This window comes from Panthera onca, chromosome C1 (assembly GCF_046562875.1).
Source record: "Panthera onca isolate mPanOnc1 chromosome C1, mPanOnc1 haplotype 2, whole genome shotgun sequence".
Lineage (NCBI taxonomy): Eukaryota > Metazoa > Chordata > Mammalia > Carnivora > Felidae > Panthera > Panthera onca.
The window spans coordinates 82,623,009-82,648,803 of NC_138346.1; the positions used below are offsets into that span (position 1 = coordinate 82,623,009).

Sequence of the window (25,795 nt, forward strand, 5' to 3'; positions counted from 1 at the left end):
GAATCTCAATAATGCTGCCACTAAATTTTTCTTAAGAACGAATTCATTTGATCAGATAATCTTCAGTTTCTAAAGTATTTAAAGTGAACTGCCAAGACAAATTATACTAGAGAAATATTTCTGTTCATGACTGAATAACTACATTGATCTTATAAAATATACCTAAAAGAAAACAGTAATATAGTTCTTCAGATATTTCACATTTAAAAATCTACACATACATAAATAGGTCTAAAAATGGAGCACACATAATTAGTATGTATACAAAAAGAAACGTAGGGAAAGAAACAAATAATAAAATAAGCCTGGGCTAGACTATAGTACGTCCTTACCTCAAAGATGTAACAACAACTAAAAATTTCTATCAAATGATGAAAGCAGTCACAAAAAGTTAATATGGCAATTTTCTCTGTAAATCCAAAGTCCAAATTTATTTTATTCCAGTTTAAGTTGGAGAATGTTTATAAACCAATATAAAGCTACTTTTCACTGTAGACAATGGCTTTTGGAAATGAGAAAATTTTAAATTGAAGATTCAACCAGAAAAATGAAAGAATAAAGAAACTAGAATCTGTCTGCACTTGAACAACCTTAAGTTTTAATTTATAAAAGATGAATTATAGAGGAAAAATGAAAAAAGAAAACAAAGAAAAAGTAAAGCCCACCAAAATTATGTTCATTAGTTGGGTCCCTGACTTGATGTTCTATCAGGCTTGTGCTGAAGATGGGTTGGGTAGTAAGATCCGCTAAATGGCCTCTTCTTCTAGCAGATCACAAGTAGTCAACAAAGGGTAAAAACAGAAATGTACTTCAGTAGATTAGGAAAAGCTACACTGAATTTATACTGCATAGTCTTCTCTTGTATATATACATATATAGACATATATAACATTTATATGTATACATTTATATATATGTGTGTGTATTATACATAAGCAAATATCTAAAAACAATTTTCTTAGAATATAAATAATAAAATGTAGGTACAATTGAAAATTTACAAAAAAAAAAAAAACCAACAGTATATGTAGCAAGAAACCAACATACTTTCTTTAATATTCTTAGAAAATAAATTGCAACGGGATAAAATTCTTACCAATTTACCAGTTTATTTAGTCATCTAAATTGTTTTTTATAATTTATGTTTTATTCACATTGAGCAATATAGGTAAAATGGATAAGTTTTGATTTATAAATACAACATGATAATATGATTACTAGATTCTGTTATATGACCATGAGCTAACTGCTCCCAATATTTATCCCGATATGTGGTAAATCACAAAAACATTTAAAATTCTCCTTTGTTGTTTTGTCCTTTTAAGATCACAATATAAGTTTAATGTTATGATAATGTTTAATAACATAAAGTATAAAATATAATTGGATCTAGATAATTCAGCAACTGTGAGCTTCCCAATCATTTTTTAAAACCTGCTATCTCTTGAATAGCTTGTATAATATAATATGGCATGTTTGAAGTATTAGAAAAAGAATAGTAGTCTTTCATAAATGGCATACTCTTAACATTGGAGGTAGAAAGGAATGATAGGAAGGGTACATATATGTTAAGATAACGTAGCAAGTAGCAACTGATTTGTACAAAAATTAGCCCGTAGGTATTAATATTTAGGATGAAGAAATTGGGTAATACTTGCAGCAGGAAATTAGGAGTTTTATGGCTTTACTTTTCTTTTTGAAATGAAAATGATATTAAGATCTATTATATAACATAAAGATACTGTGATCAAATAGTATTTATTAAGCTTCTTAAATAAAGTCTACATTAGAATTTTAGTTGGAACTGCAAAAGCAATAAAAAAACTAATGCCTTCCTTCAATAGGTAGTTTTATTTTATATTTTTATTACTAAGTAATACATGAAACTAAAAATATCAAACAAATTAACAATATATATAATTAAATGGTCATGTGTAGCAAATGCAGCTATATGGACTACTACGTTTACATAATCAGTTTTATAAAGTGATTAAAAAATATGCATTCATGGTAAAATTAAATGCAGTTACAATATGTCATGCTAATGCCAATTAAAAGACATAAGTAATAATATGGGTTAAAATCACATTTGGATTTGGAAAAATTCTGTATTAAACATAAAGATGTTGAATAAATCCCACACAGAAACATAACTGGAGACACTTAATTAAAATTTAATTTGCTTCAAATAATTCTTTTACTATAATTTATAGTAAAAGTATATAGTATAGTATTATATAGTAAAAGTATATAGTATAGTATTATATTTATAGAGGCACGTGGTGACACTATTTCTATTAACTCTATAATTCATGGAAATATTTGCTTTGCTATTAAAAGCTTAGTTTGAGAGTTTCTAAGAAAAAAATAAGTAATTAAAGAGAAAAGTTGGGGAATGAAGAGCTCATATAAATGACAAACAGGCAAAAAGAACCTATAAAAATAATTGTAATAGTCAAACAATATTTACCAGTAACAGAAAAGACAAGAACAGATAACTAAAAATGTTGAACAAGAATTAGGTATGTGGCAAGATCACAAAATTATTTCCAGTCACACATTTAACCTAGAAGAAATGAAGAGTCTAATAATTTAAGCTTATTGAAGTAGCTATCTGAGTGAAGCAAAAACAGTGTAGTGCCCTTATTTCATGTTTTCAAAATCGTATGACATGCAATCCACGTTAAAATCAATTGATTAATTAACTAATTAATGTAGAACAATGAAAGGAAAATTCTACTAAATTAATCTCCATTGCAGGATATTTTCAAGTCCTATACATAAGAATATAAAATAAAGAATTCTTGGGTAATATAAAGCAAAAATTAACAAATCTGTACAATTAGCAACAAGACCAAACCAATCAAAGTACACACTATGTATTTTCACCTAATATTATCCTTCCTTCTGCTATGCTCTTCCATTGTCTGTATCATTTTCCAAACCTTTCTCATATTTTAAAGTTTGCCCCCAAATTTTCCATAAAGTCTATCCTTTCTACTCCAGCTCATAGTAATCTCCACTTTCCGCAGACTCTTGGAGTACCACCCACTTCAAAATCATGAGATAGACTGACAGTTTCCTGATCACAGAGATATACCATAACTTATTTTTAAAATCACTTTTTAAAGAAATTCATGATCCATACAAAATTCAAAATGCACAGAAGGATATGAAGTGAAAAAAAAAGCCTCAATCTTCTTTCTATAGATAAACACCATCAATAATTCTTCTCATGTCTCATTTTATTATTTTTATACACCTCTTAGAAACTCTTGGGGAGGGGCACCTGCATGGCTCCATGGATTGGCTCCATGCAAGAGTCATGGCTCCATTGACTCTTGATTTCAGCTCAGGTCAGGATCTCAGGGTTGATGAGTTGGAACCCCTCCCCCACCCCCTTGGGATTCTGTTTCCCTCTCTCCCTGCCCCTTTCCTACTTGCTCTCTCTCAAAATAAATAAAAATAAACTTTAAAAAAAAGTAAAACTTAAAGAAAAAAAGAAACTCTTGGGGACAAATTATTTAGGAATTTGGAGTTTTTCAGATTTAGAAAGGTAATTTGATTCATTTACTTAATTTTATGTAACATTAGCCAATGGTATTTAGGCAGCATCTCATCATAAAATACATTAATATGTTTGTAGTGAATATTCACCCTTTTAAAAAATGTTTATTGCTGAGAGAGGGGAAGATGGCGGCATAGGAGGACGCTGGGCTCACCGCGCGTCCTGCTGATCACTTAGATTCCACCTACACCTGCCTAAATAACCCAGAAAACCGCCAGAGGATTAGCAGAACGGAGTCTCTGAGGCCAAGCACAGACGAGAGGCCCACGGAAGGGGTAGGAAGGGCAGCGAGGCAGTGCGCGCTCCACGGACTGGCGGGAGGGAGCCGGGGCGGAGGGGTGGCTCACCGGCCAAGCAGAGCCCCCGAGTCTGGCAGGCAAAAGCGGAGGGGCCTGACGGACTGTGTTCCGACGGCAAGCGCAACTTGGCGTCTGGGAGGTCATAAGTTAACAGCTCTGCTCAGAAAGCGGGAAGGCTGGAGGACAAAGGGAGGGAGAGCGGCTGAGCCCCCGGACGACAGAGCTCAGTTTGGTGGGGAACAAAGGCGCTCGCCAGCGCCATCTCCCCCGCCTATTCCCCCAGCCAAAATCCCAAAGGGAACCAGTTCCTGCCAGGGAACTTGCTCGCTCCATGCAAACACCCAACTCTGTACTTCTGCGGAGCTAAACCTCCGGCAGCGGATCTGACTCCCTCCTGCTGCCACAGGGCCCCTCCTGAAGTGGATCACCTAAGGAGAAGCGAGCTAAGCCTGCCCCTCCTGCCCCCGTGCACCTTGCCTACCCACCCCAGCTAATATGCCAGATCCCCAGCACCACAAGCCTGGCAGTGTGCAAGTAGCCCAGACGGGCCACGCCACCCCACAGTGAATCCCGCCCCTAGGAGAGGGGAAGAGAAGGCACACACCAGTCTGACTGTGGCCCCAGCGGTGGGCTGGGGGCAGACATCAGGTCGGACTGCGGCCCCGCCCACCAACTCCAGTTATACACCACAGCACAGGGGAAGTGCCCTGCAGGTCCGCACCCCTCCAGGGACTATCCAAAATGACCAAACGGAAGAATGCCCCTCAGAAGAATCTCCAGGAAATAACAACAGCTAATGAACTGATCAAAAAGGATTTAAATAATATAACAGAAAGTGAATTTAGAATAATAGTCATAAAATTAATTGCTGGGCTTGAAAACAGTATAGAGGACAGCAGAGAATCTCTTGCTACAGAGATCAAGGGACTAAGGAACAGTCACGAGGAGCTGAAAAGCGCTTTAAACGAAATGCAAAACAAAATGGAAACGACGACAGCTCGGATTGAAGAGGCAGAGGACAGAATAGGTGAACCAGAAGATAAAGTTATGGAAAAAGAGGAAGCTGAGAGAAAGAGGGATAGAAAAATCCAGGAGTATGAGGGGAAAATTAGAGAACTAAGTGATACACTAAAAAGAAATAATATACGCATAATTGGTATCCCAGAGGAAGAATAGAGAGGGAAAGGTGCTGAAGGGGTACTTGAAGAAATTATAGCTGAGAACTTCCCGGAATTGGGGAAGGAAAAAGGCATTGAAATCCAAGAGGCACAGAGAACTCCCTTCAGACGTAACTTGAGTCAATCTTCTGCATGACATGTCATAGTGAAACTGGCAAAATACAAGGATAAAGAGAAAATTCTGAAAGCAGCAAGGGATAAATGTGCCCTCACATATAAAGGGAGACCTATAAGACTCGTGACTGATCTCTCTTTTGAAACTTGGCAGGCCAGAAAGGATTGGCATGATATCTTCAGTGTGCTAAACAGAAAAAATATGCAGCCGAGAATCCTTTATCCAGCAAGTCTGTCATTTAGAATAGAAGGAGAGATAAAGGTCTTCCCAAACAAACAAAAACTGAAGGAATTTGTCATCACGAAACCAGCCCTACAAGAGATCCTAAGGGGGATCCTGTGAGACAAAGTACCAGAGACATCACTACAAGCATCAAACATACAGACATCACAATGACTCTAAACCCGTATCTTTCTATAATAACACTGAATGTAAATGGATTAAATGCACCAACCAAAAGACATAGGGTATCAGAATGGATAAAAAAACAAGACCCATCTATTTGCTGTCTACAAGAGACTCATTTTAGATCTGAGGACACCTTTAGATTGAGAGTGAGGGGATGGAGAACTATGTATCATGCTACTGGAAGCCAAAAGAAAGCTGGAGTAGCCATACTTATATCAGACAAACTAGACTTTAAATTAAAGGCTGTAACAAGAGATGAAGAAGGGCATTATATAATAATTACAGGGTCTATCCATCAGGAAGAGCTAACAATTATAAATGTCTATGCGCCGAATACCGGAGCACCCAGATATATAAAACAATTACTCATAAACATAAGCAACCTTATTGATAAGAATGTGGTCATTGCAGGGGACTTTAACACCCCACTTACAGAAATGGATAGATCATCTAGACACACGGTCAATAAAGAAACAAGGGCCCTGAATGATACATTGGATCAGATGGACTTGACAGATATATTTAGAACTCTGCATCCCAAAGCAACAGAATATACTTTCTTCTCGAGTGCACATGGAACATTCTCCAGGATAGATCACATACTGGGTCACAAAACAGCCCTTCATAAGTATACAAGAATTGAGATCATACCATGCATACTTTCAGACCACAATGCTATGAAGCTTGAAATCAACCACAGGAAAAAGTCTGGAAAACCTCCAAAAGCATGGAGGTTAAAGAACACCCTACTAACGAATGAGTGGTCAACCAGGCAATTAGAGAAGAAATTAAAATATATATAAAACAAACGAAAATGAAAATACAACAATCCAAACACTTTGGGACGCAGCGAAGGCAGTCCTGAGAGGAAAATACATTGCAATCCAGGCCTATCTCAAGAAGCAAGAAAAATCCCAAATACAAAATCTAACAGCACACCTAAAGGAAATAGAAGCAGAACAGCAAAGGCAGCCTAAACCCAGCAGAAGAAGAGAAATCATAAAGATCAGAGCAGAAATAAACAATATAGAATCTAAAAAAACTGTAGAGCAGATCAACGAAACCAAGAGTTGGTTTTTTGAAAAAATAAACAAAATTGACAAACCTCTAGCCAGGCTTCTCAAAAAGAAAAGGGAGATGACCCAAATAGATAAAATCATGAATGAAAATGGAATGATTACAACCAATCCCTCAGAGATACAAACAATTATCAGGGAATACTATGAAAAATTATAAGCCAACAAATTGGACAAGCCGGAAGAAATGGACAAATTCCTAAACACCCACACTCTTCCAAAACTCAATCAGGAGGAAATAGAAAGCTTGAATAGACCCATAACCAGCGAAGAAATTGAATCGGTTATCAAAAATCTCCCAACAAATAAGAGTCCAGGACCAGATGGCTTCCCAGGGGAGTTCTACCAGACGTTTAAAGCAGAGATAATACCTATCCTTCTCAAGGTATTCCAAGAAATAGAAAGGGAAGGAAAACTTCCAGATTCATTCTATGAAGCCAGTATTACTTTGATTCCTAAACCAGACAGAGACCCAGTAAAAAAAGAGAACTACAGGCCAATATCCCTGATGAATATGGATGCAAAAATTCTCAATAAGATACTAGCAAATCGAATTCAACGGTATATAAAAAGAATTATTCGCCATGATCAAGTGGGATTCATTCCTGGGATGCAGGGCTGGTTCAACATTCGCAAATCAATCAACGTGATACATCACATTAACAAAAAAAAAGAGAAGAACCATATGATCCTGTCAATCGATGCAGAAAAGGCCTTTGACAAAATCCAGCACCCTTTCTTAATAAAAACCCTTGAGAAAGTCGGGATAGAAGGAACATACCTAAAGATCATAAAAGCCGTTTATGAAAAGCCCACAGCTAACATCATCCTCAATGGGGAAAAACTGAGAGCTTTTTCCCTGAGATCAGGAACACGACAGGGATGTCCACTCTCACCACTGTTGTTTAACATAGTGCTGGAAGTTCTAGCATCAGCAATCAGACAACAAAAGGAAATCAAAAGCATCAAAATTGGCAAAGATGAAGTCAAGCTTTTGCTTTTTGCAGATGACATGATATTATACATGGAAAATCCGATAGACTCCACCAAAAGTCTGCTAGAACTGATACATGAATTCAGCAAAGTTGCAGGATACAAAATCAATGTACAGAAATCAGTTACATTCTTATACACTAACAATGAAGCAACAGAAAGACAAATGAAGAAACTGATCCCATTCACAATTGCACCAAGAAGCATAAAATACCTAGGAATAAATCTAACCAAAGATGTAAAAGATCTGTATGCTGAAAACTACAGAAAGCTTATGAAGGTAATTGAAGAAGATTTAAAGAAATGGAAAGACATTCCCTGCTCATGGATTGGAAGAATAAATAATGTCAAAATGTCAATACTACCCAAAGCTATCTACACATTCAATGCAATCCCAATCAAAATTGCACCAGCATTCTTCTCGAAACTACAACAAGCAATCCTAAAATTCATATGGAACCACAAAAGGCCCCGAATAGCCAAAGTAATTTTGAAGAAGAAGACCAAAGCAGGAGGCATCACAATCCCAGACTTTAGCCTCTACTACAAAGCTGTCATCATCAAGACAGCATGGTATTGGCACAAAAACAGACACATAGACCAATGGAATAGAATAGAAACCCCAGAACTAGACCCACAAACGTATGGCCAACTCATCTTTGACAAAGCAGGAAAGAACATCCAATGGAAAAAAGACAGTCTCTTTAACAAATGGTGCTGGGAGAACTGGACAGCAACATGCAGAAGGTTGAAACTAGACCCCTTTCTCACACCATTCACAAAAATAAACTCAAAATGGATAAAGGACCTGAATGTGAGACAGGAAACCATCAAAACCTTAGAGGAGAAAGCAGGAAAAGACCTCTCTGACCTCAGCTGTAGCAATCTCTTACTCGACACATCCCCAAAGGCAAGGGAATTAAAAGCAAAAGTCAATTACTGGGACCTTATGAAGATAAAAAGCTTCTGCACAGCAAAGGAAACAACCAACAAAACTAAAAGGCAACCAACGGAATGGGAAAAGATATTTGCAAATGACATATCGGACAAAGGGCTAGTATCCAAAATCTATAAAGAGCTCACCAAACTCCACACCCGAAAAACAAATAACCCAGTGAAGAAATGGGCAGAAAACATGAATAGACACTTCTCTAAAGAAGACATCCGGATGGCCAACAGGCACATGAAAAGATGCTCAACGTCGCTCCTTATCAGGGAAATACAAATCAAAACCACACTCAGATATCACCTCACGCCAGTCAGAGTGGCCAAAATGAACAAATCAGGAGACTATAGATGCTGGAGAGGATGTGGAGAAATGGGAACCCTCTTGCACTGTTGGTGGGAATGCAAATTGGTGCAGCCACTCTGGAAAGCAGTGTGGAGGTTCCTCAGAAAATTAAAAATAGACCTACCCTATGACCCAGCAATAGCACCTAGCAGTGCTATTTTGGGAATTGGAATTTATCCAAGGGATACAGGAGTACTGATGCATAGGGGCACTTGTACCCCAATGTTTATAGCAGCACTCTCAACAATAGCCAAATTATGGAAAGAGCCTAAATGTCCATCAACTGATGAATGGATAAAGAAATTGTGGTTTATATACACAATGGAATACTACGTGGCAATGAGAAAAAATGAAATATGGCCTTTTGTAGCAACGTGGATGGAACTGGAGAGTGTGATGCTAAGTGAAATAAGCCATACAGAGAAAGACAGATACCATATGGTTTCACTCTTATGTGGATCCTGAGAAACGTAACAGAAACCCATGGGGTAGGGGAAGGAAAAAAAACAAAAAGAGGTTAGAGTGGGAGAGAGCCAAAGCATAAGAGACTGTTAAAAACTGAGAACAAACTGAGGGTTGATGGGGGTCGGGAGGGAGGCGAGGGTGGGTGATGGGTATTGAGGAGGGCACCTTTTGGGATAAGGACTGGGTGTTGTATGGAAACCAATTTGACAATAAAATTCATATATTAAAATAAATAAATAAATAAATAAATAAATATAAATAAATAAATAAATAAAATAAAATAAAATAAAATAAAATAAAATAAAATAAAATGTTTATTTACTTATTTTGAGAGAGAGAGAGAAAGAGGTTGTGAGCAGGGGAGGGGCAGAGAGAGAGAGGGAGAGAGAGAGATAATCCCAAACAGGCTCCGCATTGCCAGAGCAGAGCCTGACGCTGGGCTCGAACTCACAAACCATGAGATCAAGACCTGAGCTGAGATGGAGTCTGACGCTTAACTTACTGAGCCGCCCAGGAGCCCCTCACTTTTGATATAAACATAGAATGCAGGGACTCCTGGGCAGCTCAGTCAGTCAAGCATATGACTTCAGGTCAGGTCATGATCTCACGGTTTGTGGGTTGGAGCCCTGCATCGGGCTCTATATTGACAGCTGAGAGCCTGGAGCCTGCTTCATATTGTCTCTCCCTCTCTCTGTGCCCTGCACCCGTTCACATTCTGTTTCTTGCTCTCAAAAATAAACATTAAAAAATAAACATAGAACATAAATAATTTCACATATTCACAAATAGTTTTTTTTTTCCCCTCAGAGTATGTGTCTTTTTTCCTCCAACTTTATTGAGATACAATTGACATACAACAGTAGTAACTTTAAGGTGTATAACATGATGATTTGGTACATGCTTATACTGCAAAATGATTCCACAATAAGGTTAGTTAACACATTCAACATCTCACCTAATTATATTTGTGTGTGTGTGTGTGGTGAGAACATTTAAGATCTACTCTCTCAGCAACTTTCAACTATATAATACAGTTACTGTTAACTGTTATTGTTCATTCAGCACCAGGTTGAATATTAGATCCTAAGAATTTAATTCATTTTATAACTGGAAGTTTGTGTCCTTCAAAAAAAATCATTTCCCATTTCTCCCACTTTCCAGCCCCTGGCGACAACCACCATTCTATTCTCCATATGTATGAGTTTGAGTTTTTTTCCCCAAGTTTTAATTTAAATTCCAATTAGTTAACATACAGTATAGTATTAGTTTCAGGTATAGAATTTAGTGATTCAACTCTTGAATACAATACCTGGTGCTCATCACAATCTTTTTTTTTTTAAAGATTCCACATATAAGTGTGGCCATACATAAGTCTGGCTAACATTTCACTTAGCAGAATGCTCTCAAGGTCTATCCATGTTGTCACAAATGGCAGGATGTCCTTCTTTTCCTATAGCTAAATTTTATTCATCTGTATTTTCTTTATTCAGTCATTCATCCACTGATGGACACTTAGGTTGCTTCTATGTCTTGGCTATTGTAAATAATGTTGCAATGAGCACAGGGGTGCAGTTCTCTCTTTCAGACAGTGATTTTATTTCTTTCAGATATATATCCAGAAGTGGGACCATATGGCAGGTCTATTTTGAATTTTTTGAGGACCCTACATACTATTTTCCATAATGGCTATACCAATTTATTTCCCCACCAACAGTGCATAAGAGTTCCTTTTTCCCACATCCTTGCCAGGACTTGCTATCTTTGTGTGTGTGTGTGTGTTTTTTTTTTTAAGTTTTTAATGTTTATTTATTCTTGAGAGAAAGAGAGTGAGAGCGAACATGAGCAGGGGAGGGGCAAAGACAGAGGGAGACACAAAATCTGAAGCAGGATCCAGGCTCTGAGCTGTCAGCACAGAGCTGGAAGAGGGGCTTGAACTCACGAACTGTGAGAACATGACCTAAGCCGAAGTTAGACTCTTAACTGACTGAGCCACCTAGGTGCCCCTCTCATTTCTTTTTAATAATAGTCATTCTTACAGGTGTGAGGTGATATCACATTGTGGTTTTGTTTTGCATTTCCCTGATGATTAGTGGTGCTGAGCATCTTTTTATGTACCTGTTGGCCACCTGTGAGTTTTCTTTGGACAAATGTCTATTTGAGTCTTTCTGCCCATTTTTTATTCAGATTGATTTTTGGTTATTGAGTTATAAGAGTTTCTTATGTTTTGGATATTAATCCCTCGTGTGATATATGGTCATGTAGAGTTTTTAAATTCAGGATGAATTTAAGTAGGCCTGTAATGGTTCCAGGTCAGTTAGGTTTTGCCCAAATGTGCTGAGGGAAAAAGAAACTTTTGGATTGCAGAGCTTTTTGCCTTTTCAGAACTGCAGTTTCCGGCCTGTACAACTCTACCCATAAAAACACAATACGCTACCAGGGCGCCTAGGTGGCTCAGTTGGTTAAACGTCTGACTTTGGCTCAGGTCATTATCTCACGACTTGTGGATTTGAGCTCTGTGTCGGTCTGTGCTGGCAGCTCAGAGCCTGAAGCCTGCTTCGGATCCTGTGTCTCCCTCCCTCTTCCCCTCTCTCTATTCCTCCCCGGATTATGTTCTGTCTCTCCCTCAAAAATAAATAAACATAAAAAAAAAATTTTTTTTAAAAACCACAATACCCTACCATACATGTATAGTAATGACAAATTGTATCCTTTTGTTCATTCTTATGTTTCAATATGAATGAAACACAATCTTGTTCTCAGTCACAGAGCTCAATGATTGAAATCTACAGAGAACAGTACATATTTGACTCTCACTAAATACAGGTAGTAATTTAGTACCCACTAGAAAAAAAATCTTACTGCTGAGTTGTTTCTGGATTTGTATATATTTCCTAGAAGGAGATCTTGCAGAGAATTCCAATAAAAGAATTCAGATAGTGGGTCAATTAAAGATGCTCTATCAGATAGTATGTGGTGTATTCATTCCATTTCTTTAACTATTGTCTCCAATATCATGCCTTACATTGCTTCTAGATGTATCCCACATTCCCTCTTTTGCTGTTGATTATATAGCTTATTAATTGTAGATATCTTTTATACATGTTTGATTCATCTTTTGATATTTCCCTCTTTTCGTCTTCAACTATTATGGTTTTTCTTTTTATGTTCTCTTACCAGCTATATTCAGTAGATGTTCAATCTGGCTGATAATCCACCTAATTCTTTCTGATATGTAGGTATGGATTCAACTTTTATTTCCAGGTGCCTAACTCAATGTCCAAACAACATGCATTAAATAATCCACTTTTCCTACTGATACGTGATGCCATCTGTATCATTTCCAATATTCCTGCACTTATTTAGACTGGAATTTATTATCCTGTTCATTCTGTCAGTTCATATACCAATACAGACTTTTCCAACTTTGGGTCAGTGAGAGAATTAAATTCTAAAAAAGTGATATGTGACTATTTTCTTAATTATACCATAAGTAGTTTCTATATGCCATAGAAAGGAAGCTAATTCATTATATACATAGCTGAATGATGGTCACCTAAAGATATTATGTCCTAATGCCTGGAATCAACAAATATTACCTTATAAGGAAAAAGGATATTTCCAGATGTGATTAAAGGACTTTTAAAAGAGCAGATTATCTTGGATTATCCAGGTGGGCCCTAAGTGCAATTACAAAGGTCCTTATATGAGAAAAGGAGATATATATAGAAGGGCAAGAGGCAATGTGGCCATAGAGCCTGAGATTGAAGTGATGTGGCCATAAACCAAAGCTGCTGGCAGCCACTAGAAGCTGGAAGAGGCAAGAAAATGATTCCCCACCTAGACTCTTTAGACAAAGAAGACCCTGCCAACATCTTGATTTCGGCCCAGTGACACATATTTCAGATTTCTGCCATGTGGAACAGTGAGAAAATCTTTATCTGTAGCATTAAGCCACCATTTATGGTAATTTGTTACAGCAGCCATAATAAATATATTCACAAACAATATGCCTAAACTATGGTAAATACACAAACAATATGCCTAGGTACAATATGGCACTAGGTACAATATGGCACTAAGCCTTAATTCAGAGTTATTTTGGTATACATGAAAGTTATTTACATGGATACATTATTAATCTTGTACCACAATTATCTTATTATTTGTAGTAGTTACTCAGTTGAATTTATTTGGGGTGGTGGATCCAGGTATATAATATCATCTGCATTCAGGGCTTTAACTTCACTTTCTTGATTTTTAAAAAGCTTCTTGTATCTTTCTCTTGGCTGGTTCCCTTCACCATGATGTTAAATGATAGTCATGACAGTAGATGTCTTTACAAATGTTCCTGACTTGTGCAAATGCATTTGCAGTGTTTCCTCTTTCCTCTTTCCCCCCAACATCTGCTTAAACTGTCATGAACTGAGGGGAGAATGAATAAGCTTCCCATGTCTAGTGTGTTTTTGACTATTTTTCCTGGTGCCTGAACTATTTTTGTTTTGTAAGTGTTGATACCATGTTATTTGGCTTGTAAATATTCATAAGGAAAAAGGATATTTCCTTTCTACATCATCATTGTGAATTATACCCTTTGCATTAAAAAAACTACTTTGTTCATCTCATGGGATGTTTATGTGGACTGATTCCTCTGGTCTGAAATAAGTATTTCGTTAGCTTTTATTTGACTTAATTTTTATCTTTCTTTAGTTTTCAACATTCCTAAAATTCTTTTTTTTTTTAATGTTTATTTATTTTGGAAAGACAGAGAGACAGAGAGCATGAGGAGGAGGTGGGGAGAGACTGGGAGCCACAGAATACAAAGCAGGCTCCAGGTTCTGAACTGTCAGCACAAAGCCTGATGCAGGGCTCAAACCCACAAACTGCAAGATCATGGCCTCAGCCAAAGTCAGGATGCTTAACCAACTGAGCCACCCAGACACCCCTCAACATTCCCCAAATTCCTTAATTAGAGAACAGAATTTTGCTCTGTGCTTTAGCTGGAAATCCATTAAAAAAATTACATGAATTAAGTCCATTTACATTAATTTTTCTCTTGGCTGATTCCCTTCAGTACAATGTTAAGTGACAGTGGGCTTCTGATAAATAGAAATGGTCTGTTTTCATTCTGTTGTTATTTCAACTTGTTTTCTGGATTTTTAAAAAAGAAAATACATTACCATCATTTATCTCATTTTTCTCCATGTTTAGTCCCTCTCTATCTCTGTTCCAGTAGTTATAACTTTATGCGACTTTTCATTTACAAATTGACTTACATAATTTTTATAACTTTGTTTTTTATTTCTGTATTCAAGATCTATTAGTTTACTCTTATAAGCAATTATGATATTAGCATATTTTCTATTGCTCTGTCCAGCTTTTCCTTTCATTCATCACACTTCAGTTAATATTTTTCTGTGTTTTTTGTTGTACTGTTAAATTCTTCTTATACTTTTGTTATTTGCAGCTTTCACTGACATTTCTTGACTTGTAAGTATTAAGGAGGAGGGAATCAACAAACTTATGACTATAAAACCATGGGATTAAAGGAGAAAATAAATGATGTAATATATCATTTCAATTTTTAGGGAATATAGTGTTTACATTTTGTTCTTAAATTTTAGTCCTTATTTTACAGTTAAATCCTTTTAATGTTCACTGGTTATCTTTCTGTGGTAATTTTTCTAGTTATTTCCATCTGGTTGGCCGTTCATTTTCTAGGAATTTTTTCAAAAAGAAATAATATTCTCCAATTCAAAACTGTCTGTAGTCTTTACATCTAGAGACTGTTTGACTTAATTTAAAACACAAAACCCTGGGTGCATGGGTGGCACAGTAGGTTGACTGACCAACTCTTGATATGGGCTCAGGTAGTGATCTTCCAGTGATTGGATCAACCCTGTGTCATGGTCCCTGCTGAGCTTGGGCCTGCTTGATATTCTCTCTCTCCTTCTCTTTCTGCCCCTACCCCTCTTGCACGCTCTCATGCTCTCATGCTCTCTCTCTCTCTCAAAATAAATTAAAAAATAAACATTAAAAAAACTAAAATACAAAACTTTCTTTTTTACAAGATCCAGCAGATGTTATTCCATTGTCAGCTGCCACTAAATGTTGATGTGGATAAATCAGAGAGAAGCCTGAACATTCTTTTCTTGTATCAGTGGTTTGATCATTCTTTGTTCATGATTAAAATCTAGGAACTTCAAGAGGATAAGTCCTCATATTAATAGATCTAGATTAATTTTCCCTGGCCCATGGTGTGCCCTTTCAATAAGTGGATTCAAATTGCCATCTGTCTATAAAAGTTATTAAATTTTAACTTTAAATACATTTTTCTATTATTTTGGTTTTTTCTTTAGTTTCTCTCTCTCAATTTATCTATCTATACACAATCACACAAAATTTTCTCCCCAATTATTTTGTTCTTTCTTTCTTTTCTTTTTTGTCATTGTCATTTTGATCTTTTATGTTCCTTAAGGTACTTTCTATAATGTCTAGTCTCTCTTGTGCTCTTTCCAATTTTATCTTTTGAAATAAATACTTCTTGCATAAGTTTGGCCAGCTAGTAATTCATCCTGTGCTATCTTTACAACATTTTCCCAGATTTCTTGCTTTCCAGACCATGAGTTTTGCTCTCAGAGGTAATCCCTTTATTCATTTTCTCTCTTGTCTCTCTGCCTCTCTGTCCATCGATCCATCTATCCCTCCCTCCCTACCTTTTTCTTTCCTTTCCTTCCTTCATGGAGAATGCCATACAATACATTTCCAGCGATATTAAGATTCAGATATAATCCCCAAACCCTAAAATAGGCAAGCGTGGCTAAGACTAGCAGAAACCACATAACAGTAAGTGAGGCAAACAGTCTTGGAGAAATGTAGTGATAAAGGACCCTTGTCATACAGTTCCCAGAAAATGACAGCAAAAAATATGGCCTGAAGGTATATAACATACTTAAGTTGCCTTGTTTGCAATCACAGGTATGGGAACGGAGGTGAGCTGAGTTGTTAGCAGAATCCACTAGACTCAGGTTTATAGAGGCAGAGTGGGTGGGAGCTACACAAAGAAGACACAGACAAGCCTACTCCTTTGTGAAGACTAGCGAACCTGAAACAATATTCTGGACCCTCCTACCAACACACCCACCCCCCTCTTGAAAATGCCTAGCCACCTAAAACCATTACAATTGGTCATATGCAATATAAAAGGAAATGCTACAGCACTGATAATAAAAATACTCTAAAATAAGATGATGAAAAGAATAATAAAATATAGTAACAGGCAGCAATCAATCACTAGTGGTTCTACAGTGCAAGGGAGAGGTTGGAAAATTGAACATTTTCATATGTGTATTAGCCATTTGCAATTCTTTGATAAACTGCATGTTCATGTCTTTTATACAAACGAATTGTTTTTTCTATATTGAATCGTTAGCACTCTTTCTATATTACAAAAATCAGCAACTCCCTTATTGTAGCTACCAAATATTAATTCTCAGTTTTCACATAACTTTTAATTTAATTTTTGGATTTTTTCTAACTCATTAGAAATTTTTATAGTAAAAAAAAAAAATCAGTCTATTATTTTATAGCTTTTAAAGAGTTGCTTTTAAACAAAACACCAAAGTTATCACTCAATGTTTTCCAAAGATGTTTTAAATTCCACAAATCACATCAATCCCATACTTAAAACCCACATATGGCTTCTTCTCATGGTTAAAACAAAACCTAAATTTAGTATTCCTTAACAGGAGCTCTAAGGTCCTTATATGTCTTACCCCTTCAATCTCTTCAGTCTTATTTCAAACCATTCTTTCCCTTACTTTCTCTATAACAGCTCATGAGATTTCTTGCTATGCCTCAGACACATTAGTTCTTGCCGACTCAACAGCCTTTCCATTTGCTGTTCCATTCTGCTGCCCAGGTCACTCTTCCCTCACTCATGGCTTCCACTTATATCATCTGGGTGGTTTCTGCTTCAATATCATTTCCTCAGTCTTCCCTAACCACCTTATCTAAACTAAAATAGCACCCTAGCTCTTCATCACCCACTATTGCTTACCATATTTTATTTTTCTTTTTAAAACATGTCACTTTCTGAAATTAAATGATTTAATTATTTGCTGGCTTACTGTCTGTCTCCCATAAGAGGTAGTGAGCTCCATGAGAGAGGGACTTTGTCTCCTTCATTGTTTATATAAGCTTCTGAAATAAGCCCCAGTAAATAATTGGATCACTAATGTGGTTTTTTTTTTTTTTTTTTGGAATTTATTTTCGAGTTAGCTAATATACATGGTATATACAGCATAGTCTTGGCTTTGGGAGTAGATTCCCATGATTCATCACTTACCCACAAGACTCAGTGCAAAAGTATTTTATTAATCAATGAATGAATAAATAAATAAATATAGGCGTTTCCAATGCTTAATTAAAAAATGTTTTAAAGCAGCCTTAAAAATATTGCCTTTATTCATTCAAAAAAGGCATAAGATGACAAACTATTTAGATAAAAAGCACTTCTTTAGAAGTTCTTGCTTTAAAATTTTGCTTTATAATATTCTAAGTGTTTTTCAACCCCATCAGTACATGTATAACATATAATTTCTTCTGTGGTGAGACCAGACCATATGTACGTTTGAAAACAATTTAACTTTGATTTACACTTGCTTTACATGTTACAATTTTATAAAAACTGAGATTCTGTATCTACAACTTCCTTGAGAAAGTAAGTGTATTAACTTATAAAATCCTTGCCTTAGTGTTTGGCTTCTAGTGTGGGCACACAAGAAATATGTACATTACATAATGCATCAGAAAATTCAAGTTTAAAAAAAAGAAAAACAAGGTAAGATGAAAAGGGGTTGCCATTTAAAGTAGAATGGTTTTATAAGAAGAAACCCTAAAAATTCACAAATATGTGGCGATTAAACAACATGCCACTGAACAACCAATGGATCAAAAAAGAAATCAAAAAGGAAATAAAAAAAAAATTGCTTGAGACAAATGAAAATGGAAATGCAACATATCAAAACTTATGGGATGCAGTAAAAACAGTTCTAAGAGGGAAGTTCATAGCAATAAATGTCTGAATCAAGGAACAAGAAAAAGTCTCAATGAAAGAGCCTAACTTTGCATCTCAAGGAAATAGAAAGAGTAACAAAGCCCAGAGTTAGTGGAAAAAAGGAAATAAGAAAAATCAGAGCAGATATAAATGAAATAGATAATAAAAATACAATAGAAAAGGTAAGTTAAACTAAGAATCAGTTCCCTGAAAAGATAAATAAAATTGACAAGATGGGTAGTCTTTAAAGATTTTTTTTTTTTTGTTTATTTATTTTTGAGAGATAGAGAGAGACAGATTGCAAATAGGGGAGGGGAAGAGAGAGAGGGAGACATAGAAACAGAAACCAAAGCAGCCTCCAGGCTCTGACTATCAACACAGAGCCCAACACGGGGCTCAAACCCATGAATCGTGAGATCATGAAGTTGGATGCTCAACCGACCAAGCCCTCCAGGTACCGCTAGATGGATAGTCTTTAGATAGAGTCACCAAAAAAAAGAGAAGACTCAAATAAATAAAATCAGAAATGAAAAAGAGAAGACATTACAACTGATACCACAAAAAATGCAAATAATAATAGCAATGAACTGTTATATCCCAATAAATTTGACAGTCAATTTGACAATAGAAGAAACGCATAAATTCCTAGAACACTACAACCTACCAAGACTGAATCATGAAAGAATAGAAAATCAGAACAGACCAATTGCTAGTAGGGAGAATGAATCAGTAATCAAAACCTACCAACAAACCAAATTCCAGGATCAGACGGCTTCACTGATGAATTCTACGAAACATTTAAAGATGAATTAATACCAGTACTTCTTAAACTCTTCCAAAAATTAGAAGAAGAAATGCTTCCCAATTCATTGTACAAGACCAGACAAGGATGCCAAAAGAAAAGAAAAGTATAGGCCGATACCTCTGATGAACACAGATGCAAAATTGTCAACAAAATATTAGCAAACCAAATTCACCAATACATTAAAAGGTTTCATACATCATGACCAAGTGGGTTTTACTCAAAGGACACATGAATTATTCTATATGCACAAATCAATCAATATGATACACAACATTAACATGATGAAGGATAAAAATCATATGATTATCTCAACAGATGCAGAAAAACCATTTGACAAAATTCAACATCCATTCATGATAAAAACTCAACAAAGTGGGTGTAGAGGGAATGTAACTCAACATAATAAAGGCTACATATGATAAGCTCAAAGCTAGTATCATACATAACTGTTAAAACCTGAGTACTTTTCCTCTAAGATCAGGAACAAGACAAGTGTACCAAATCTCATCTCTTTTATTCAATATATTATGTAAATGGAAATCCTAGTCAGAGCCAGTAGGCGAGAAAAAGAAATAAAAGGCATCCAAATTGGAAAGGGAAAAAGTAAAACTGTCATTATTTTCAGATGACATGATAATATATATATAAAAACCCCTGAAGAATATACCAAAAAATGTTAGGACTAATAAATGAATTAAGTAAAGTTGCAGGATACAAAATCAATATACAAATGTCTATGGCATTTCTATACACAAAAAATAACTATCAGGAAGAGAAATTAAGAAAACAATCCCATTTTATAATTGCATCAAAAGGAATAAAATCTGTAGGAATAAATTTAATCATGGAGGTGAACGATCTGTACACTGAAAACTATTAGACATTAATGAAAGAAACTGAAGAAGATACAAATAAATGGAAAGATATTTTGTGCTAATGGACTGGAAGAATTAATATTGTTAAAATGGTCATATTACTGGAAGCTATTTAAAGATTTAATGCAATCCCTATCAAAATGCCAATGGCATTTTCCACAAATAGAAAAACTAATCCTAAAATTTATATGGAACCAAAAAAGACCCCCAACAGCCAACGAAATCTTGAGAAAGAACAAAGCTAGAGGTACCATGTTCCCAAATTTCAAACTACATTACAAAGCTGCAATAACCAGAACATTATGGTATTGACATAAATACATACACATAGATTAATGGAACAGAATAGAGAGCCCAGAAATAAACCCATGTGTATGTGGTCAATTAATTTATGACAAAAGAGCCAAGAATATATGATGAGGAAAGGACAATCTCTTCAATAAATGGTGTTGGGAAAACCAGACAGTCACATGCAAAAGAATGAGGCTGGACCATTATCTTACACCATCCACAAAGATTAACTTAAAATGTATTAGACTTTAGTATAAGACCTGAAACCATAAAAGTCTTAAAAGAAAACATAGGTGGGAAGCTCCTTGACATTGGTCTCAGTGATGATTTTTTGTATTTGACAAGGGGGAAAAATAAACAAGTGGGATTACATCAAACTAAAAAGCTTCTGCTGGAGTGCCTGGGTGGCTCGGTGGGTGAAATGCCCAACTCCTGACTTCAGCTCGGGTCATGATCTCATGGGTTTGTGGGTTTGAGCCCCACGTGGGGCTCTGCACTGGCAGTGTAGAGCCTGCTTGGGATTCTCCGTCTCTCCCTCTCTCTGCCCCTCCCCCACTGGCTCTCTCTGTCTTAAAAATAAGTAAACATTAAAAAAATTTACAAAAAAAGCTTCTGCCCTTCAAAATCACCAACAAAATAAAAGCACACTACTGAATAGCAGAAAATATTTGCAAATCATGTATCTACCAAGAGTTAATATCCTAAATATATAAAGAACTTATAAACTCAATAGCAAAACAATCTGATTAAAGAAGGGGCAGAGGATCTGAATAGATATTTTTCCAAAGAAGACATACAGGGGGCCAAAAGATACATGAAAAGATGCTCAACATCACTCACCATCAGGTGAACGCAAATCAAAACTACAATGAGATATCACTTCACACATGTTAGAATGGCTATTCTCAAAAAAAAAAAAAAAAAAAAAAAAGAAGTAACAAGTGTTGGTAAAGATATGGAGAAAAGGAAACCTTTATGCACTGTTGGTAGGAATGTAAACCGGTGCAGCCACTATGAAAACAATGTGGACGGTCCTCAAAAAAATGAAAAATAAAACTATTATATTATCCAGCAATTCCACTTCTGGGTATTCAACCAAAGAAAATAAAAACACTACTCTGAAAATATATCTTCACCCCCATGTTCACTGCAGCATTACAAGAGCCAAGACATGGAAACAACTAAGTGTCCATCAATGGATGAATGAATAAAGAAAATGTGGTGTACAAATGATTTCACTTATATGTGGATTCTAAAAAACAAAATAAACAAAACAAAACAAAAAGCAGATTCTTAAATACAGAGAATACACTAATGATTGCTAGAGGGGAGGTGGGCAGGTGGGGGATGGGTAAAGTAGACAAAAGGGATTAAGAGATACAACCTTCCACAGAGATGAAAAATACAGCATAGGGAATATAGGCAAAATAGTGTACTAATGTTGTTTGGTGACAGATAGTGACTGCACTTATCATGATGAGCACTGAGTAGTATAGAATTGTTGACTCAATATGTTGTACACCTGAAACTCATATAACATTGTAGGTTAATTATACTTCAATAAAAAAGAACATGTTTAAAATAAGAATATGGATATATAATAGAATATTACTGAGCCCTAAAAATGAAATGTGATATATATATATGAATATGTATATATGTATATGTATATATATGTATATGTATATATATATGCATATATGTAACGGAATATTACTGAGCCATAAAAAATAAAATGATGCTCGGGCATCTGGGTGGCTCAGTTGATTAAGCGTCCGACTTTAGCTCGGGTCATGATCTTGTGGTTCGTGAGAGCATTGGGCTCTGTGCTGACAGCTCAGAGCCTGGAGCCTGCCTCAGATTCTGTGTCTCACTCTCTCTCTACCCCTCCCCTGCTCGTACTCTGTCTCTCTCTCTCTCTCTCAAAAATAAACATTAAAAAATAAACAACAAAATAAAATAAAATGCTGCCATTTGACATAACATAGATGGACACTGAAGGCATTATGCTAAGGGAATAAGTTGGACACAGAAAGACAAAAACTAAATATCATATGATTTCACATATATGTGGACCACCCCTCAAAAAATAAACCCCCCAAAACACGAGCTTACAGATAGAGAACAGATTGATGTTTGCTAGAGGTGGGGGCAGGAGTGGCCAAATGGGTGAAAGGGTCAAAAAGTACAAATTTCTAATTATAAAATAACTCAGTCATGGCAATGTCATGTACAGCAGAGTGTCTACAGTTAATAATACTATACTGCATATTCCAAAGTTGCTAAAAAAGTAGGTCTAAAAAAAACAGAAATAGAATGGTCAAATAAGCCTTGTCGAGGCTCAGCAATGTTGAAGAAGGTGGGAGGACTATCAACGTAATCAAGACTGCATTTTCAAGCTTAGAAGACAATTCTAAAAGAGAAGTTTCAAAATATTAAGGAAGGTTAGCATTATGAGATAAATATACAGTTTCTCAAGATGATTATTTTGGAGGATTTAACATTCATTTGGATCGCATGATGTATTTGTTTAAGAGTCAGATCACTTTGCTTAGTTATACTTTAAATGATAGTACAGTATACATGATATCTTTGTAGAGTAGACATTCATGGGAAGTATGTTCTAGAGAACTGTGTCAATAAGAAATCATAGAATCTATATTGATAACATGTTTTCTCCTTTCACACATTACCACATTTATTATTTATTGTTTTTCTTTTAAATGTCAAAATTATAGGTATGAATTAAGATTGAAATGCTGAAATGTATTAATATTAAAATCACTATAAAAATCTGCCACATTATTAGCCTTTCTAATGGCTAGTTTAAGGCATCGATTTGGATAGGCTACAGTATAATTATTCAGTTAAATGCTAATCTAGTTAAACAAATTCAAACTAAAACAACTCTGCAGTTAAATGTTAAAAACTATCAAGGATTTGGAGAAAATGATACAATTTGTATTGATTATTGTAATGTAAAATATTTTCATTTTTTAGACGTTAGTATAGCTAGTCATTAGACTGAGCTCAGGTGGCTCAGTCGGTTAATTAAGTGTCTGACTCTTGATTTCTTTCAGCTCAGGTCATGATCTCACAGTTCATGAAGTCAAGCCCCGTGTTGGGCTCTGTGCTAACAGCCTGTAGCCTGCTTGGGATTCTCTCTCTCTTCTGCCTCTCCTCCACTCTCTCTTTCTCTCACAATAAATAAATAAATAAATAAATAAATAAATAAATAAATAAACATTTTTTAAAAAAGTTTCCGATGCTATAGCACAGTAATTCTACTATGAAGAATAGAGTCTATGTAAATAAAAACAAAAACAAGCTTTTCCTAAAACATGTAACAGCAAAATGTTGTAAATATTCTAAATGTGTAAGCACAGATAAATGAAGGGCATGATGGTTTATTAACAGAATACATAACCACTGAAATGATGACCATGGAGATGCATTCTCCAATGATAACATATCAGATACTTTATACAAAGTACTCTATGATCTTTTTGGAGAATATCACACATATAGCACATTGAAGTCTTTCTTATAGAAAAGAGACTTCTTTTGATGCTCAAATTAACTATTTTCCAAACTTACTTGAAAACAGAACTCTCTGTGTACCAGTTACTATTGCTACAGAATAAACAACCTATATTGTTTACAAGTTCAGGCAGAGTTCAGCAATATTAGCTTGTTTCTGCTTAACTCAGTGACAGATGGGGCAGCTTGAAGGCCTGGCATGGAATCATCTTAATCACATGCCTGGTAGGACCTCTTATGTGGCTTGAGATTCCTCACAACATAAGGGCTGGGGTTCTGCCTGGTAGGACCTCTCTTGTGGCATGGGCTTCCTCACAATATCAGGGCTGGAGTTCCCAGGGTGAGCACCCCAAGAGAGATGTAAAGTCAGGCAGAGCTGTACTATCTACTATGATTAAGCTTCTGAAGCTACCTAATGTCATTTCCACTGCATTCTACTCATCAAGGCAGCCGAATTTCAAAGAAAAGGGGAACAAACTTTACCTCTTCATGAGAGAATGGATATGTTCTGGAAGAACATGTGGAATCAGAAATATTTCTGTTGTCAGTTTTGACAAATATAATTTGCCATATATTTTTCAAGTAATAACTATTAATTTCCCATATTTGGTAAATGTTGATGGAGGTACATCAAAATAGTTATGTAACGTATATGCTGCATACATATTACATATATATTCATATACATATTCATACATATGATTCAGATATATATGTATTTGTACATATATATTATACACATATACATACATATATATTATGTATTTATACATATAATATGTATTCATACAAATATATTATACACACACCATTTGGTCTGGGAAAAAATCCCCTGTGTTTGACAGTAAAATAGTCCCAGTCATTGTGGATGAATTAGGCAATATCCATTCAAATTTATATGAAACAACAATAGGAATTAGGACTGTCTCCAGCTAAATTTTCCAACTGACCACTTGGGTCAGCAGATTGTCTACATTCTTGCGTTTTACAAGAGACACCAAGTTTCCGAGATACGAAGTCTTACTGATGTTATAGCAATGAAAAATATCTCAATTTGACTTACAGGAAATCTATACAAATGGATATATCTATTTTGGCAAAAACAATTGTGAGTAACGAAGTATGATGAACAGAATTTATTCTTTTAATAGCAATGTCTTATAGAATTTTCTTTCTTACAAAAGACAATTTTTCAGAATACTTCTTTTATGTAGTTACAGCCAGTAAATAGAAACTATTTTTTAATGGTGGCACAAAAACATTTTTCAACAGCTACTTCTAATTACCTTTACAAAACATGACAGGTTAAGGCAATACAAATGAAACCAAAGTGGAAAGATCTAGTATCTATGGAAATTTAAAACTTAGAATGTTGGGAATGAAAAGTACAGCATAGGGAATTTAGTCAATAATATTGTAATAATTTTGTATGGTGACAGAGAATAAGTACACTTATCATGGTAAGCACTTTGTAATGTACCTAATTGTTACATCACTATGTTGTATACCTGAAACTAATGATATATGTCAACTATAATTTAAAAAAAAAGCAATACAAGAGTAAAAAAAAAAAACCCTTAGAATTAAAATTACCTTTAAAAAGTTAAAATAAAATAAAATTACCTCCTAAGCATTCTTTTTCAAGAAACCACTGGAAAACTCACTCTACAAAAATGAGAGAACAAAATAAAAACCGAAGGTTTAAGAAAAAGGAGTTTCACATAGGAGAGAGAAAAAGAGAATCTCACAAATGAGTAAGGGATATCCCAGAATCTCACAAATGAGTAAGGGATATCCCTATGCCATCAGGGATAGCAGCCAGACTAGACTGCAATA

At 35.5% G+C, this 25,795-nt stretch overlaps 1 protein-coding gene across 8 annotated transcripts in view; it reads right to left on the reverse strand.

Moving 5' to 3' along the window:
- The window catches only part of MBD5 (methyl-CpG binding domain protein 5), a 443,648-nt gene that overhangs the window by 234,154 nt on the left and 183,699 nt on the right, over window positions 1-25,795 (reverse strand). The window contains exon 1 of one of the 8 annotated variants that reach the window (XM_078451304.2): window positions 666-804. The exons of the other annotated variants lie outside the window; for them this stretch is intronic. The gene's annotated coding sequence lies outside the window, so the exon portion shown is untranslated. Of the gene's footprint in view, window positions 1-665; window positions 805-25,795 lie in introns of those variants that run through there. 8 annotated transcript variants of the gene reach the window in all.